We start from the raw sequence: 14,748 nt of genomic DNA, 5'->3' as shown, positions 1-14,748 counted from the left end.
TCATAGTAGGGGACTTTAACACCCCACTTTCACCAATGGACAGATCATCCAAAATGAAAATAAATAAGGAAACACAAGCTTTAAATGATACATTAAACGAGATGGAGTTAATTGATATTTATAGGACATTCCATCCAAAAACAACAGAATACACATTTTTCTCAAGTGCTCATGGAACATTCTCCAGGATAGATCATATCTTGGGTCACAAATCAAGCCTTGGTAAATTTAAGAAAATTGAAATTGTATCAAGTATCTTTTCTGACCACAACGCCATGAGACTAGATATCAATTACAGGAAAAGATCTGTAAAAAATACAAACACATGGAGGCTAAACAATACACTACTTAATAATGAAGTGATCACTGAAGAAATCAAAGAGGAAATCAAAAAATACCTAGAAACAAATGACAATGGAGACACAACGACCCAAAACCTGTGGGATGCAGCAAAAGCAGTTCTAAGGGGAAAGTTTATAGCAATACAAGCCCACCTTAAGAAGCAGGAAACATCTCGAATAAACAACCTAACCTTGCACCTCAAGCAATTAGAGAAAGAAGAACAAAAAAACCCCAAAGCTAGCAGAAGGAAAGAAATCATAAAAATCAGATCAGAAATAAATGAAAAAGAAATGAAGGAAACAATAGCAAAGATCAATAAAACTAAAAGCTGGTTCTTTGAGAAGATAAACAAAATAGATAAACCACTAGCCAGACTCATCAAGAAAAAAAGGGAGAAGACTCAAATCAATAGAATTAGAAATGAAAAAGGAGAGGTAACAACTGACACTGCAGAAATAAAAGAGATCATGAGAGACTACTACAAGCAACTCTATGCCAATAAAATGGACAATCTGGAAGAAATGGACAAATTCTTAGAAATGCACAACCTGCCAAGACTGAATCAGGAAGAAATAGAAAATATGAACAGACCAATCACAAGCACTGAAATTGAAACTGTGATTAAAAATCTTCCAACAAAGAAAAGCCCAGGACCAGATGGCTTCACAGGCGAATTCTATCAAACATTTAGAGAAGAGCTAACACCTATCCTTCTCAAACTCTTCCAAAATATAGCAGAGGGAGGAACACTCCCAAACTCCTTCTACGAGGCCACCATCACCTTGATACCAAAACCAGACAAGGATGTCACAAAGAAAGAAAACTACAGGCCAATATCACTGATGAACATAGATGCAAAAATCCTCAACAAAATACTAGCAAATAGAATCCAACAGCACATTAAAAGGATCATACACCATGATCAAGTGGGGTTTATTCCAGGAATGCAAGGATTCTTCAATATACACAAATCTATCAATGTGATAAACCATATTAACAAACTGAAGGAGAAAAACCATATGATCATCTCAATAGATGCAGAGAAAGCTTTTGACAAAATTCAACACCCATTTATGATAAAAACCCTGCAGAAAGTAGGCATAGAGGGAACTTTCCTCAACATAATAAAGGCCATATATGACAAGCCCTCAGCAAACATCATCCTCAATGGCGAAAAACTGAAAGCATTTCCACTAAGATCAGGAACAAGACAAGGTTGCCCACTCTCACCACTCTTATTCAACATAGTTTTGGAAGTTTTAGCCACAGCAATCAGAGAAGAAAAGGAAATAAAAGGAATCCAAATCGGAAAAGAAGAAGTAAAGCTGTCACTGTTTGCAGATGACATGATCCTATACATAGAGAACCCTAAAGATGCTACCAGAAAACTACTACAGCTAATCAATGAATTTGGTAAAGTGGCAGGATACAAAATTAATGCACAGAAATCTCTGGCATTCCTATATACTAATGATGAAAAATCTGAAAGTGAAATCAAGAAAGCACTCCCATTTACCATTGCAACAAAAAGAATAAAATATCTAGGAATAAACGTACCTAAGGAGACAAAAGACCTGTATGCAGAAAATTATAAGACACTGATGAAAGAAATTAAAGATGATACAAATAGATGGAGAGATATACCATGTTCTTGGATTGGAAGAATCAACATTGTGAAAATGACTCTACTACCCAAAGCAATCTATAGATTCAATGCAATCCCTATCAAACTACCACTGGCATTTTTCACAGAACTAGAACAAAAAATTTTGCAATTTGTATGGAAACACAAAAGACCCCGAATAGCCAAAGCAATCTTGAGAACGAAAGAAGGAACTGGAGGAATCAGGCTCCCTGACTTCAGACTATACTACAAAGCTACAGATATCAAGACGGTATGGTACTGGCACAAAAACAGAAAGATAGATCAATGGAACAGGATAGAAAGCCCAGAGATAAACCCATGCACATATGGACACCTTATCTTTGATAAAGGTGGCAGTAATGTACAGCGGAGAAAGGACAACCTCTTCAATAAGTGGTGCTGGGAAAACTGGACAGGTACATGTAAAAGTATGAGATTAAATCACTCCCTAACACCATATACAAAAATAAGCTCAAAATGGATTAAAGACCTAAATATAAGGCCAGAAACTATCAAACTCTTAGAGGAAAACATAGGCAGAACACTCTATGACATAAATCACAGCAAGATCCTTTTTGACCCACCTCCTAGAGAAATGGAAATAAAAACAAACAAATGGGACCTAATGAAACTTCAAAGCTTTTGCACAGCAAAGGAAACCATAAACAAGACCGAAAGACAACCCTCAGAATGGGAGAAAATATTTGCAAATGAAGCAACTGACAAAGGATTAATTTCCAAAATTTACAAGCAGCTCATGCAGCTCAATAACAAAAAAACAAACAACCCAATCCAAAAATGGGCAGAAGACCTAAACAGACATTTCTCCAAAGAAGATATACAGACTGCCAACAAACACATGAAAGAATACTCAACATCATTAATCATTAGAGAAATGCAAATCAAAACTACAATGAGATATCATCTCACAACAGTCAGAATGGCCGTCATCAAAAAATCTAGAAACAATAAATGCTGGAGAGGGTGTGGAGAAAAGGGAACACTCTTGCACTGCTGGTGGGAATGTGAATTGGTTCAGCCACTATGGAGAACAGTATGGAGGTTCCTTAAAAAACTACAAATAGAACTACCATATGACCCAGCAATCCCACTACTGGGCATATACCCTGAGAAAACCATAATTCAAAAAGAGTCATGTACCAAAATGTTCATTGCAGCTCTATTTACAATAGCCCAGAGATGGAAACAACCTAAGTGTCCATCATCGGATGAATGGATAAAGAAGATGTGGCACATATATACGATGGAATATTACTCAGCCATAAAAAGAGACGAAATTGAGCTATTTGTAATGAGGTGGATAGACCTAGAGTCTGTCATACACAGTGAAGTAAGTCAGAAAGAGAGAGACAAATACCGTATGCTAACACATATATATGGAATTTAAAAAAAAAATGTCATGAAAAACCTAGGGGTGAAACAGGAATAAAGACACAGAGTTACTAGAGAATGGACTTGAGGCTATGGGGAGGGGGAAGTGTAAACGGTGACAAAGCGATAAAGAGGCATGGACATATATACACTACCAAACGTAAGGTAGATAGCTAGTGGGAAGCAGTCGCATAGCACAGGGAGATCAGCTCGGTGCTTTGTGACCGCCTGGAGGGGTGGGATAGGGAGGGTGGGAGGGAGGGAGACGCAAGCGGGAAGAGATATGGGAATATATGTATATATATAACTGATTCATTTTGTTGTGAAGCTGAAACTAACATACCATTGTAAAGCAATTATACTCCAATAAAGATGTTAAAAAAAAAAAAAAATCTGAGGTGAAATAATGGTACCTAATCCTTTAAAGGTACATGTTGAAATTTTTGCAGATAAAATTATATGATGTCTGGGATTTGTTTCAAAATACTCTATAACTGAGGAAAGTGGGTGGAGGTACAGATAAAACTCAGTCATGAAATTACTGAAGCTGGGTAATGGGTACATAAGAAGGGGCTCATTATACTATGCTCTCTAGTTTTGTATATATTTGAAATTTTACATAACAAAAAGTTTTTTAATATACCACTGTGAAAAGTACTACAACATATTTCACACCTAAGATGAATGAATCAGATGAATGAATCTTGTAAAATCTTCAAGATGGCATGCGTGCATATAAATAAACTCCCATTCTTTCAAAGTGATCAAATATTTCAAGATAAAGAACACCATAGTCTGGAGGAAGTACAAATTTAGGTCAACACAAACTTACTTACCTCTACTTTTCATCCAAAAATGCATCTTTGGATAGATTTGGCTCCAAACACACCAATCTTCGTGCATCATTACTTCTGGAAGATTATCAGTCACCTATAATATTAATTATGTCATTAGAACATATTGGAAACAATCGTGCTTATTCCCATGGATCCCCTAGCATTGCTAAGGTTTTCCATTGGCACCTGTAGCCCTGTGTCTGGACCCCATGATTTTAGACTTACTGGTGCTAGCAAGTAATTTTATAAAGACATGCATCCCAGGCTCCTCTTCTGCAGCATTTTGGCTTAACTTTTCAAGGCCTCTGGCGTACAAAAGTACTAAATTTTCCTGAACAAGGCTGCCAGGCCAGGACCTAGGCCCAAACTGGCAGCAGCGATGGCAGTTGCACCGATGGCAACTGCAGTGCAAAAGCAGCGGCCATGGCAGCAGTGGCCAGAGCCATGTGAGAAAGGAAGGTTTCTGCACACACGCACTGCTGGGACCCATGGTGGGAGGCTCTTGCCCATCAGTCCCTAGAGCCTGACTGTGGCATCTGCACAAATACTAACTCTGGCCTGAGGATGGGACAGGAACTGCCGGCACACAGGCAGTAAATTTTGTCAGTAAATTATTACAAAATAAAACTGTACACATGAATACTGCAAGAAAGCATGTCAAGGAGTCATTATAATCTTTTTTTCTTTTCACATCTTTATTGGAGTGTAAATGCCCCACAACGTTGTGCTGGCCTCCGCTGCACAACAAAGTGAATCAGCCACAAGTACACACATATCCCCACATCCCCCACCCCCCACCCAACCCCTCCAGGTCATCACAAAGCACCAAGCTGATCTCCCTGTGCTACGCAGCAGCTTCCCACTAGCCGTCCATTTTACATTTGGTAGTGTATGCATGTCAGTGCTACTCTCCCACTTCACCCCAGCTTCCCCTTCCTCGTCTGCGCCCTCAAGTCCATCCTCTACATCTGGGTCTCTATTCCTGCCCTGCCACTAGGTTCATCTGTATGCTTTTTTAGATTCAATATATATGTGTTAGCATACGGTATTTGTTTTTCTCTTTCTGACTTACTTCACTCTGTATGACTCTAGGCCCATCCACCTCACTATAAATAACTCAATTTCGTTCCTTTTTATGGCTAAGTAATATTCCATTGTATATATGTACCACATCTGCTTTATCCACTCCTCTGTTGATGGACATTTAGGTTGCTTCCATGTCCTGGCTATTGTAAATAGGGCTGCAATGAACATTGGGGTGCATGTGTTTTTGAATTATGGTTTTTCTCAGGGTGTATGTCCAATAGTGGGATAGCTGGGTCGTAGGGTAGTTCTAGTTTTAGTTTTTTAAGGAATCTCCATACTGTTCTCCATAGTGGCTGTATCAGTTTACATTCCCACCAACAGTGCAGGAGGGTTCCCTTTGAATCTCAGGTTTTGAAAACTGCTTCAACATTGCAAAGCACATATCCACAGACATTTTTTTTGATGTGGACCATTTTTTTTCAGTCTTTATTGAATTTGTTACAATATTGCTTCTGTTTCTTTATGTTTGGTTTTTTGGCCTCGAGGCATGTGGGATCTTAGCTTCCCCACCAGGGATGGAAACCGCACCCCCTTCATTGGAAGGTGAAGTCTTAACCACTGGACTACCAGGGAAGTCCCCATATCCACAGACTTAGAAATAGAAAATAAATTGAAAGATCAGGGCATTTGACAGGAAGATACACTACCTACTATGAAGCTTCAGATGAACCAATTATTAATGAAGAGGATAATTAAAATTTTTTTTCTTCCTTGCAGTTGAAGATGCATCAATAGAATGCATAAACCAGCACTTTGAATTTTATACAAATCATGAAGTCACATTTGGTTCTTGTACAACCTCCATAAATTACAGGAAATGTCAGAGGAAATATTAAAATGCCATTGTATAAATTTACATTTTAAATTAAATTTCAGCTTACACAAAACTGATTTGTATGAAGAATGAAATATTTTTAGAAAAATTATTCTGTGGGACTCATTAGCTCTACATGCACTAAAACTTTTATTTCAAAATAATTTACCAGAAATTCATCCCAAATATTGTCACAACCTATAAAATACTCTTAACAGCTCCAATAATTGCATCAGCAGAAAGATCCTTGTCAAAATTTAAAAGTATCAAAAATTATTTGCAATCTTTCATTTTCCAAGAGCAGCTAAGGTCTCTTACAATTGTTATCAATTGAAAATAAAATTGCTAAAGGTATATATTTTAATGACTTTTAAAATGAATTTGCATAAAAGAAAGCCACAAAATTATGATTAATCAAGATATGACATTGATAAAGTATTATAATTTATTGTATTATATAAAATTATGGCACCAAAAGTATTTTTTGCACTTTGTCAGTTATATTGTTACTCATATACCACTAGTACCTCTGTTGTATCTTATAAGTAACAAAATATTTTTAAAGGAAAAAGTTTTATTTGTAATACTTTTAATGGCACTTTTTTCCTGCTTTTTCAATAAGAGCCTGCATTTTCCTTTTGCACTGGGCCCCTCAAATTATCTAGCTTGCCCTATTCACGGAAAAGGGTATTTTTATGTCTCACCTGATTAAGAGAACAGCCATATTTCTAGATATAATCAAGGCCTTTAAAGCTGGTTCTAGCACTGTTTTATCGGAGAAGGGAAAAGCTATAACTCATAAATGTTCAACCAATTCTTGCAAGTCCAGCATTATAGAAGATTCTAGTTGGGTGGGATGGCGGGGGGAGCCTTAAAGATGAACTATTTTCTTACATAGATAGCAAAACTGAGGCACCAAATTGTGATTGTTTCAAGGTCACAAGTAATTTAGAGGCAGACTTGGGACTAAATCTCAAGTCTCTCAAATCTACCCGGTACAATTTCTACTACCAGTTCTTTCTGATTGTATCAATAAAGGTCCAGAAAACCAGAAAGTGCTCTAGGTATTTCAGACATAATAATGTGAGTGATGACCACAAAGGAAAGCCCATTCAAAGGGGCTGGAGCAACCGAAGGAAACACAGCTATTGCTGGAGGAGAGATACCCCTGCCTTCTTCCTCCCTTCCTGCCTTTCATCTTTCGCTCCAGATTCCCATTAGCAAAACTGACCTTAAACCAGCTGACAGAAGAGCCTGGAAAACTCAGTCTGTAGGAGTCAGCCCTCTGTGATATTGAGCAGAATAGGGAAAGGGTGAGCAGTGCATTGAAAGCAAACAAGCAAATGACTGGCGCACTGAATAAGCCAGGGCTAATAACTTCTTCAAGTCTGAGTGCTACCTGAAAATCTAAAAAGTGCTGGCAACCAGATATTACTGGCAGGCCTCAATTATTGAGATAACATATGTAAAGCCCTTAGCATGGTATATAGTTAAGTGGAGCTTATATCATCCTCATCATTGTCATTACTATCGCTATTACTACTATTAAATGGGAAGAGGTTTAAAGAATTATAAAGGAATCAGGAGAGTTTGCAAAGGATGTTGAGACCACCACTCAGTATGTGAAATAACAAGACAAAGCTGAATGGTCAGGCACAGTCTCTCCAAGCAGAGCAAACTGTTGATCTTACAAAGGGTCTTTGTTTGGCGGGAGCATTGAAGTACTAGGAATTGTCAGATTTTCAGAGGTGTAAGTGGGTTGACATCAACTGTAGTCCATGGTTACTCAGGTGAGACTGTTGTAGATTAGTTGGCACTCAGAGGTATGTTTATTAGAGTGAGTCTGTCCCTGATAGGCTGATTTCATGAGGGGCTTATTCTTAACCAAATGAATGGGTTTAAAACTGGTTTTTATGGCTATTTGTTACCTTTGCTATAGCAAAAATCAGTCTTTTTCTAAGTTTATAGGAACTTCTTTATTCTCAGTCCTTCCTTTTGGTTGTCATTCAGTTAAGGCTTCAGGAGAGACCTTCAAGGATTGTGTAGGTCTTTACTACTGTTGTTGATTTTCCTTGAAGGTGAGGTTTCATCAGTGGAAATTTTATTTTCAGTTTACATGTCTATCAATGTGATTTTATTCTGTTTGTTTTGTCTTTAAATCACTTCTTGAATCATCTGTAAGGACAGTGGCTGCACTAAAGTGTTTAAGACTCTGGAAAATACACATTTAACAACAGTGAGCCCAGCAATCCCACTACTGGGCATATACCCTGAGAAAACCATAATTCAAAAAGACACATGCACCCCAATGTTCATTGCAGCACCATTTACAATAGTCAGGTCATGGAAGCAACCTAAATGCCCATAGACAGACGAATGGATAAAGGAGATGTGGTACATATATACAATGGAATATTACTCAGCCATAAAAAGGAACAAAATTGGGTCATTTGTAGAGACGTGGATGGACCTAGAGACTGTCATACAGAGTGAAGTAAGTCAGAAAGAGAAAAATATCATATATTAATGCATATATGTGGAATCTAGAAAAATGGCACAGATGAACCAGTTTGCAAGGCAGAAATAGAGACACAGGTGTAGAGAACAAACATATGGACACCAAGGGGGGAAAACAAGGGGGACAGGGGTGGGATGAATTGGGAGATTGGGATTGACATATATACACTAATATGTATAAAATAGATAACTAATAAGAAGCTGCTGTATAAAAAAAAAAATAAAATTCAAAAAAATAAGCAGTGAGACAAGTATAACTGGAAGAGACTGGAAGATATTTCAAAACCATGATGCCAAATTTCCCAGACCTGATCATGAAAGAAGTCTCAAAGATTCTCGAGTCTATTTTAGATAGCTAGGTTACCTTTCCTTTAGCTTAGATATGGATTATTCCAATTCACTTGTAGTATTTAGGTATAACATAGAGTGTTAGCAGTGGTTCAGAATCTTCCCTAGTTGGCCAAAAGAAAATCCAAGGCCATTCTATTATCTATAACTACTTGGTTTAAAGATTTTAAACTGGTTTGTTGTGCCCCTGAGTTTGGGCTGTACTACTTACTATGTCAGCCAAAGTAATGGAATATATTTTTGATAAATGCCTTTAGTAGTTTAACTCCTCTGGATAGGATCATTATTCTCAGGATTCTCGCACCATTAAAAGTTTTATACTTTTGTACTCTTTGAAAGGAGATCTAGTCCATTTAGGATGTTGGGGAATTATATTAGTTATCTATCATTCTGTAACAAATTATCTCAAACTTGGCAGCTTAAAAACAAGAATATTTAGTATCTCACACTGTTTCTGAGGGTCAAGAATCTGGGAGCAGCGTATCCGGGCGATTCTGGTTCAGGATTACTCTTGAGGTTGCAGTCAAGATGTCAGCCAAAGCTACAGTTTGCTGAAGCTTTGAATAGAGGTGTAGGATCTGCTCCCAAGAAGACTCACTCACATGGCTGTTGACTGGAGGCCTTGGTTTCTCACTGTCCATTGGTAGGGTGTCTCAGTTCTATGCCACATGGGCCTCTCTCTCTGTAGGGTTGCTCACAACATGGTAGCTAACTTTCCCTACAGTGAATGCTATTAGAGAGAACAAGGCAGAAATTACAACATCTTTTATAACCTAACTTTGGAAGTGACATACCCTCACTATTGCCATATTCTATTCGTCACACAGAACAACCCTGATACAATGCAGGAGGGGTACAATGTACAAGGGATGTACAAGGAAATGAATACCAAGAAGTGAGAATTATTAGGGACCATCTTGGACACTGGCTACCAAAAGAATCATATCTTTGGAATTGCCTAACTAATAATTCAACAGAATAACTACCTTTGTCCTGGATTGGCATTGAAGAACCTGATTTTTTTTAAAAAAGAAGAGCAAAAAGCCATTCATGAGATAATTTGACTTTGATGGAGCTACAAATATATTATCTCTAAGTATGGTATGACAAAAAGTTATTGTTTTCATTTTGCAATTTCCTTGGTGCAAGGACATTTTCCTTCATTTACGTATTGTATGCAGAGTATCATTACTGGTAAAGTTAGAGCAATATACCCTTACATCATTCATTAAAATGGCTGAATTAAAAATAGCTTGGAAGAGCTGAATTATAAAGTTATGATGATAATTATTTAGGCCAAAGGTCAGCAAACTTCCTCTGTAAAAAGCTAAATGTTAAATATTTTCGGCTTTGTGAGCCATACATTCTTCGTCACAGCCAATCAACTCTGCTGTTGTAGTGCAAAAGCAGCCATAGACAATATGTTAAGAAAAATGAGTGTGGCTGTTTTCCAATAACTTTATTTTGCAAAATTCCACTTTATTTACAAAAATAGGGGGCAGGCCAGATTGGGTCTGCAAGCCATTCTTTACGAACCGTGGTCTAGACTTATGTGAGTCATTATTACTAGGAAGGGGAATAGGAGAGGCTAAATCAGAAGTGGAATACCTTAAACCAGTAAAGGAGAAAGTGTTACAATATGGAAAATTTATCCCAACTGTGATGGATTGGTTCATGGAGAATTTTGGCAAATGTCAATTTGAGGTTTCCTCTGGTGCTATAAGATCTGTTTTTGCTAGATCTTCCTCTCACAGATCTCACAGCAGATCATTCCTAGTGTTTAAGAATTTGGGGGTCCAGATTTTATACATTCATTATGGAATTCTTGAACTTCCCCATGAACTTATTATTATTCTGTTGTTGTTGTTGTTTCTATGAAGTCCTTGTATGAGGACTCAGTCAGTTTATCTAGTATACGATTCTGTTAAAATATTTTAATAGTACTTCTAAAGTATTTCTATACTATCTACTGAATGGTGTACTAGCTCCTATAATACTTCTTTTACTGTGAGTCTCGACTTTTATTACAGCAATTATTTTAGCTATCATGAAGGTGTCTAGTTAGTAATGTATTTGTTATTTTTAAAGAGTACCTAAGATTTTAAAACTTCTTTTTTTGTATAGCAGTTTCTAAAAGTGAATTATTTTGAAAGAATACTAGCTATTAATTTATGTATTTGTTATTTTATTTTAGTAATTTGAAATGCCCTAGAGAAGGCCACAGTTCGGTCATTTGAACAATTTGATCAATTTGGCAAGGAATTAGATTTTTTTAAAAATAAATAAATTAATTTATTTATTTATTATTTTTGGCTGCGTTGGGTCTTCGTTGCTGTACCTGGGCTTCCTCTAGTTGTGGCGAGCAGGAGCTACTCTTCATTGCAGTGCGCGGGCTTCTCATTGCGGTGGCTTCTCTTGTTGCAGAGCATGGGCTCTAGGCAGGTGGGCTTCAGTAGTTGTGGCATGAGGGCTCTGCAGTTGTGGCTCGCAGGCTCTAGAGCACAGGCTCAGCAGTTGTGGTGCACGGGCTCAGTTGCTCCACGGCACGTGGAATCTTCCCAGACCAGGGCTCGAACCCGTGTCCCCTGCATTGGCAGGCGGATTCCCAACCACTGCACCACCAGTGAAGTCCCAGGAATTAGATTTTATATGAGAAAATGGTCTTATTGTAAAACAAGACTTTTTTGGTATGGTAAAAAATACATAACATATAATTTGCCATCTTAATCATATTTTTTAAAGCTTTATTGAGATACACGCCATATAATTAAACAATTTAAATTGTACAATTCAATGGTTTTTGGTATCTTCACAGAGTTGTGAATCCATTGTCGCAATTTTTTTTTTTTTTTTTTTTTGGCTGCACCATGTGGCATGCAGCCTCTTCCTAACCAGGGATCAAACCTGTGCCCCCTGTATTGGGAGCTCAGAGTCTTAACCATTGGACTGCCAGGGAAGTCACTACCATCTTAATCATTTTTAACAGTTAAGTAATGTTATGTATATTCACAGATCTCCAGAAATTTTTCATCTTGCATTTGCATTAAAACAACAAATTCCCTTTTCCCTTTTCTCCCCAGCCTCTAGTAACCACCATTCTACTTTCTGTTTGTATGAATTTTACTACTTTAGATCTCATATACATGTAATCATACAGTATTTGCCATTTTGTGGCTGGCTTATTTCATTTAGCATAATGTCCTCAAAGTTCATCTGTGTTGTAGCATGTGATAGGATTTTCTTCCTTTTTAAGGCTGAATAATATTCCATTGTATGTATATAGCTCATTTTGTTTATCCATTTATCTGTTGATGGGCACTGGGTTGTTTCCACCTTTTGGCTATTGTGAATAATGATGTTATGAAATGGGTGTGCAAATAACACTTTGAGATCCTGCTTGCAATTCTCTTGGGATTGCTGTGTCATATGATGGTTCTATTTTTAACTTTTGAGGAATCTCCATACTGTTTTCCTTAGCAGCTGTACCATTCTACAATCCTGCCGATGATCCATTGGGTTTCAATTTCTCCACATTTTCACCAACACTTGATATTTTCTGCTTTTTAAAATTTACATTTGCCATCATAATGGATGTGAGGTGATATCTCATTGTGGTTTTGATTTGCATTTCTCTGTAATGATCCTAATTAGTGATACCAAGCATCTTTTCATATGCTTGTTGGGCATTTGTATATCATCTTTGGAGAAATGTTTATTCAAGTCCTTTGTCCATTTTTTAATCAGGTTATTTGATTTTTTTGTTGTTTAGTTGTAGGGGTTCTTTATATATTCTGGATATTAATTCCTTATCAGATATATGTTCTGCAAACACTTTCCCCCTTTTCACTATGCTGATTGTGTTCTTTGGTACACACAAGTTTTTAAGCTTGATATAGTCCCATTTGTCTATTTTTCCTTTTATTGCCTGTGTTTTTGTTGTGTCATATCCAAGAAACCACTGCCAAGTCCAATGTCATGAAGCTTTTCCCCTATGCTTTATTCTAGAAGTTTTAGTTTTTGGTCTTACATTAGTTCATTAATCCATTTTGTGTTAATTTTTGTAGATGATGTAATGTTAGGGCCTAACTTCACTCTTTTGCACATGGATATCCAGTTGTCCCAGTTGAAGAGACTGTCCCTTCCCTGTTGAGTGGTCTTGACACCCTTGTTGAAGATCATTTGACCATATATGTGAGTTTATTTCTGGAATCTCTATTTTAGTCCATTGGTCTGTTTGCTGATCTACTTTTTTAGATACAAAACCCCTCAACAAATAATACTGTTGGCATTTAGTACTGGAGCAACAAAGAATATTACATTAGCAGTTGGTACTGAAGTGTCCAAAAATTCTGTTTTGGCCTTCAAATTTCAGAAACACAATCAGACAATTCTCTATTGGGTAAGGGTTGTAGAGTTGCTGGAATAAGAGTATTTCACCAATGGATAATAATATGAGATGAAGAAAATATTGGTACTTATAACTCATTAATTGACCAGTATAAATATGATGAATGTTTTTCATTAGCAACAAGAAGTTGCTGTACGATAATATCAGGTTTAAAGGTAATCGCAGTACAGGATCTGAAGATGTTTTAACATATTTAGTTGAGATCTGTAACTGTTCTGAGGCAACTAAGCTAAGCATTGGCTACTTTAAGGGACTGGCTGTATAATAGGCAATAGGTCTTAAGTGTGTGCCCTGTTGGTGAGTTAAGACCCATAGACCATGGTCTAGCTTTCTCATGTTTGTACAAAAAAAGAAAAGTTTATATAATCCAGGAAGACTTTTAAGGCCTGTTTTAATTAATCAGCCTGTGCCCATGGAATCTTTTGCCCGTTGGGATCCTGAGACCATAGTTATTTCTTTTTTTTTGGCGGTACGCGGGCCTCTCACTGTCATGGCCTCTCCCGTTGTGGAGTACAGGCTCCGGACGTGCAGGAGCTCCAGGGAAGCCCCATAGCTCTTTCTTCAGTGATTTCTTAAATCATACATAGTGTAGGTATATTATTACCATATCAGCTAAAATTTTATTGTGTGTGAGAAATTTTCTGGGATTTTAAAAAGTAATCCTTTTGCAGTACATTTTATCTGATAGTTCCATTTGCAAAGTACATACCTACCTATTAAATTTGTAGGAATTGTGCCATAGAGAAGAAGGCAATGCCCTTCTGACAATGATTCCAAAGTACCAATTACAGGTTGGGACTTAGGATTCTTAGAAATTTTCATTCTTCTAGTGCTTCCAGTAAACCAAGGCAGATAAACCTTGCTTTTACTCATGCCTTCCACCATTTACTATATACCCTCAAATTTGTCTTTAATTATCTTCTTTCACCATCTGGTACAGTCAGTCATTTTTACTTTAAGTTAAAATTTCTCTTTTTTTTCTTATTTTAAGTCTTTCTTAGATTTCAAACAACTTTAAAATTTTATCCTCAGGGATCTGATGCTCCATAGTAAGGAGATTAATGGTAGATATAGTGGCTCCATAGCAACAAAAAAAGCTATATTAGTCCTTTTGAGAGTTTAGAAAAAGGAAGGGGGGCTTCCCTGGTGGCACAGTGGTTGAGAGTCCGCCTGCCGATGCAGGGGACACGGGTTCGTGCCCCGGTCCGGGAAGATCCCACATGCCGCGGAGCGGTTGGGCCCGTGAGCCATGGCCGCTGAGCCTGCGCGTCCGGAGCCTGTGCTCCCCAACGGGAGAGGCCACAACAGTGAGAGGCCAGCGTACCACAAAAAAAAAAAAAAAAAAAAAAGGAAAGGGAAG

General features: G+C 37.5%; 1 long non-coding RNA gene across 3 annotated transcripts in view; it reads right to left on the bottom strand.

The window, feature by feature from the left end:
- The window catches only part of LOC113617439 (uncharacterized), a 271,846-nt gene that overhangs the window by 222,992 nt on the left and 34,106 nt on the right, over positions 1-14,748 (bottom strand). For all 3 annotated transcript variants that reach the window (XR_003431646.1, XR_003431643.1, XR_003431645.1), the window contains exon 3: positions 4,216-4,309. This is a non-coding gene — a long non-coding RNA (uncharacterized LOC113617439). The remainder of the gene's footprint in view (positions 1-4,215; positions 4,310-14,748) is intronic.

This window comes from Aethalodelphis obliquidens, unplaced genomic scaffold (genome assembly GCF_003676395.1).
Source record: "Aethalodelphis obliquidens isolate GAN/ISIS:26980383/991018 unplaced genomic scaffold, ASM367639v1 scaffold4, whole genome shotgun sequence".
Classification (NCBI taxonomy): domain Eukaryota; kingdom Metazoa; phylum Chordata; class Mammalia; order Artiodactyla; family Delphinidae; genus Aethalodelphis; species Aethalodelphis obliquidens.
This window is presented reverse-complemented; position numbering and strand designations above follow the sequence as displayed.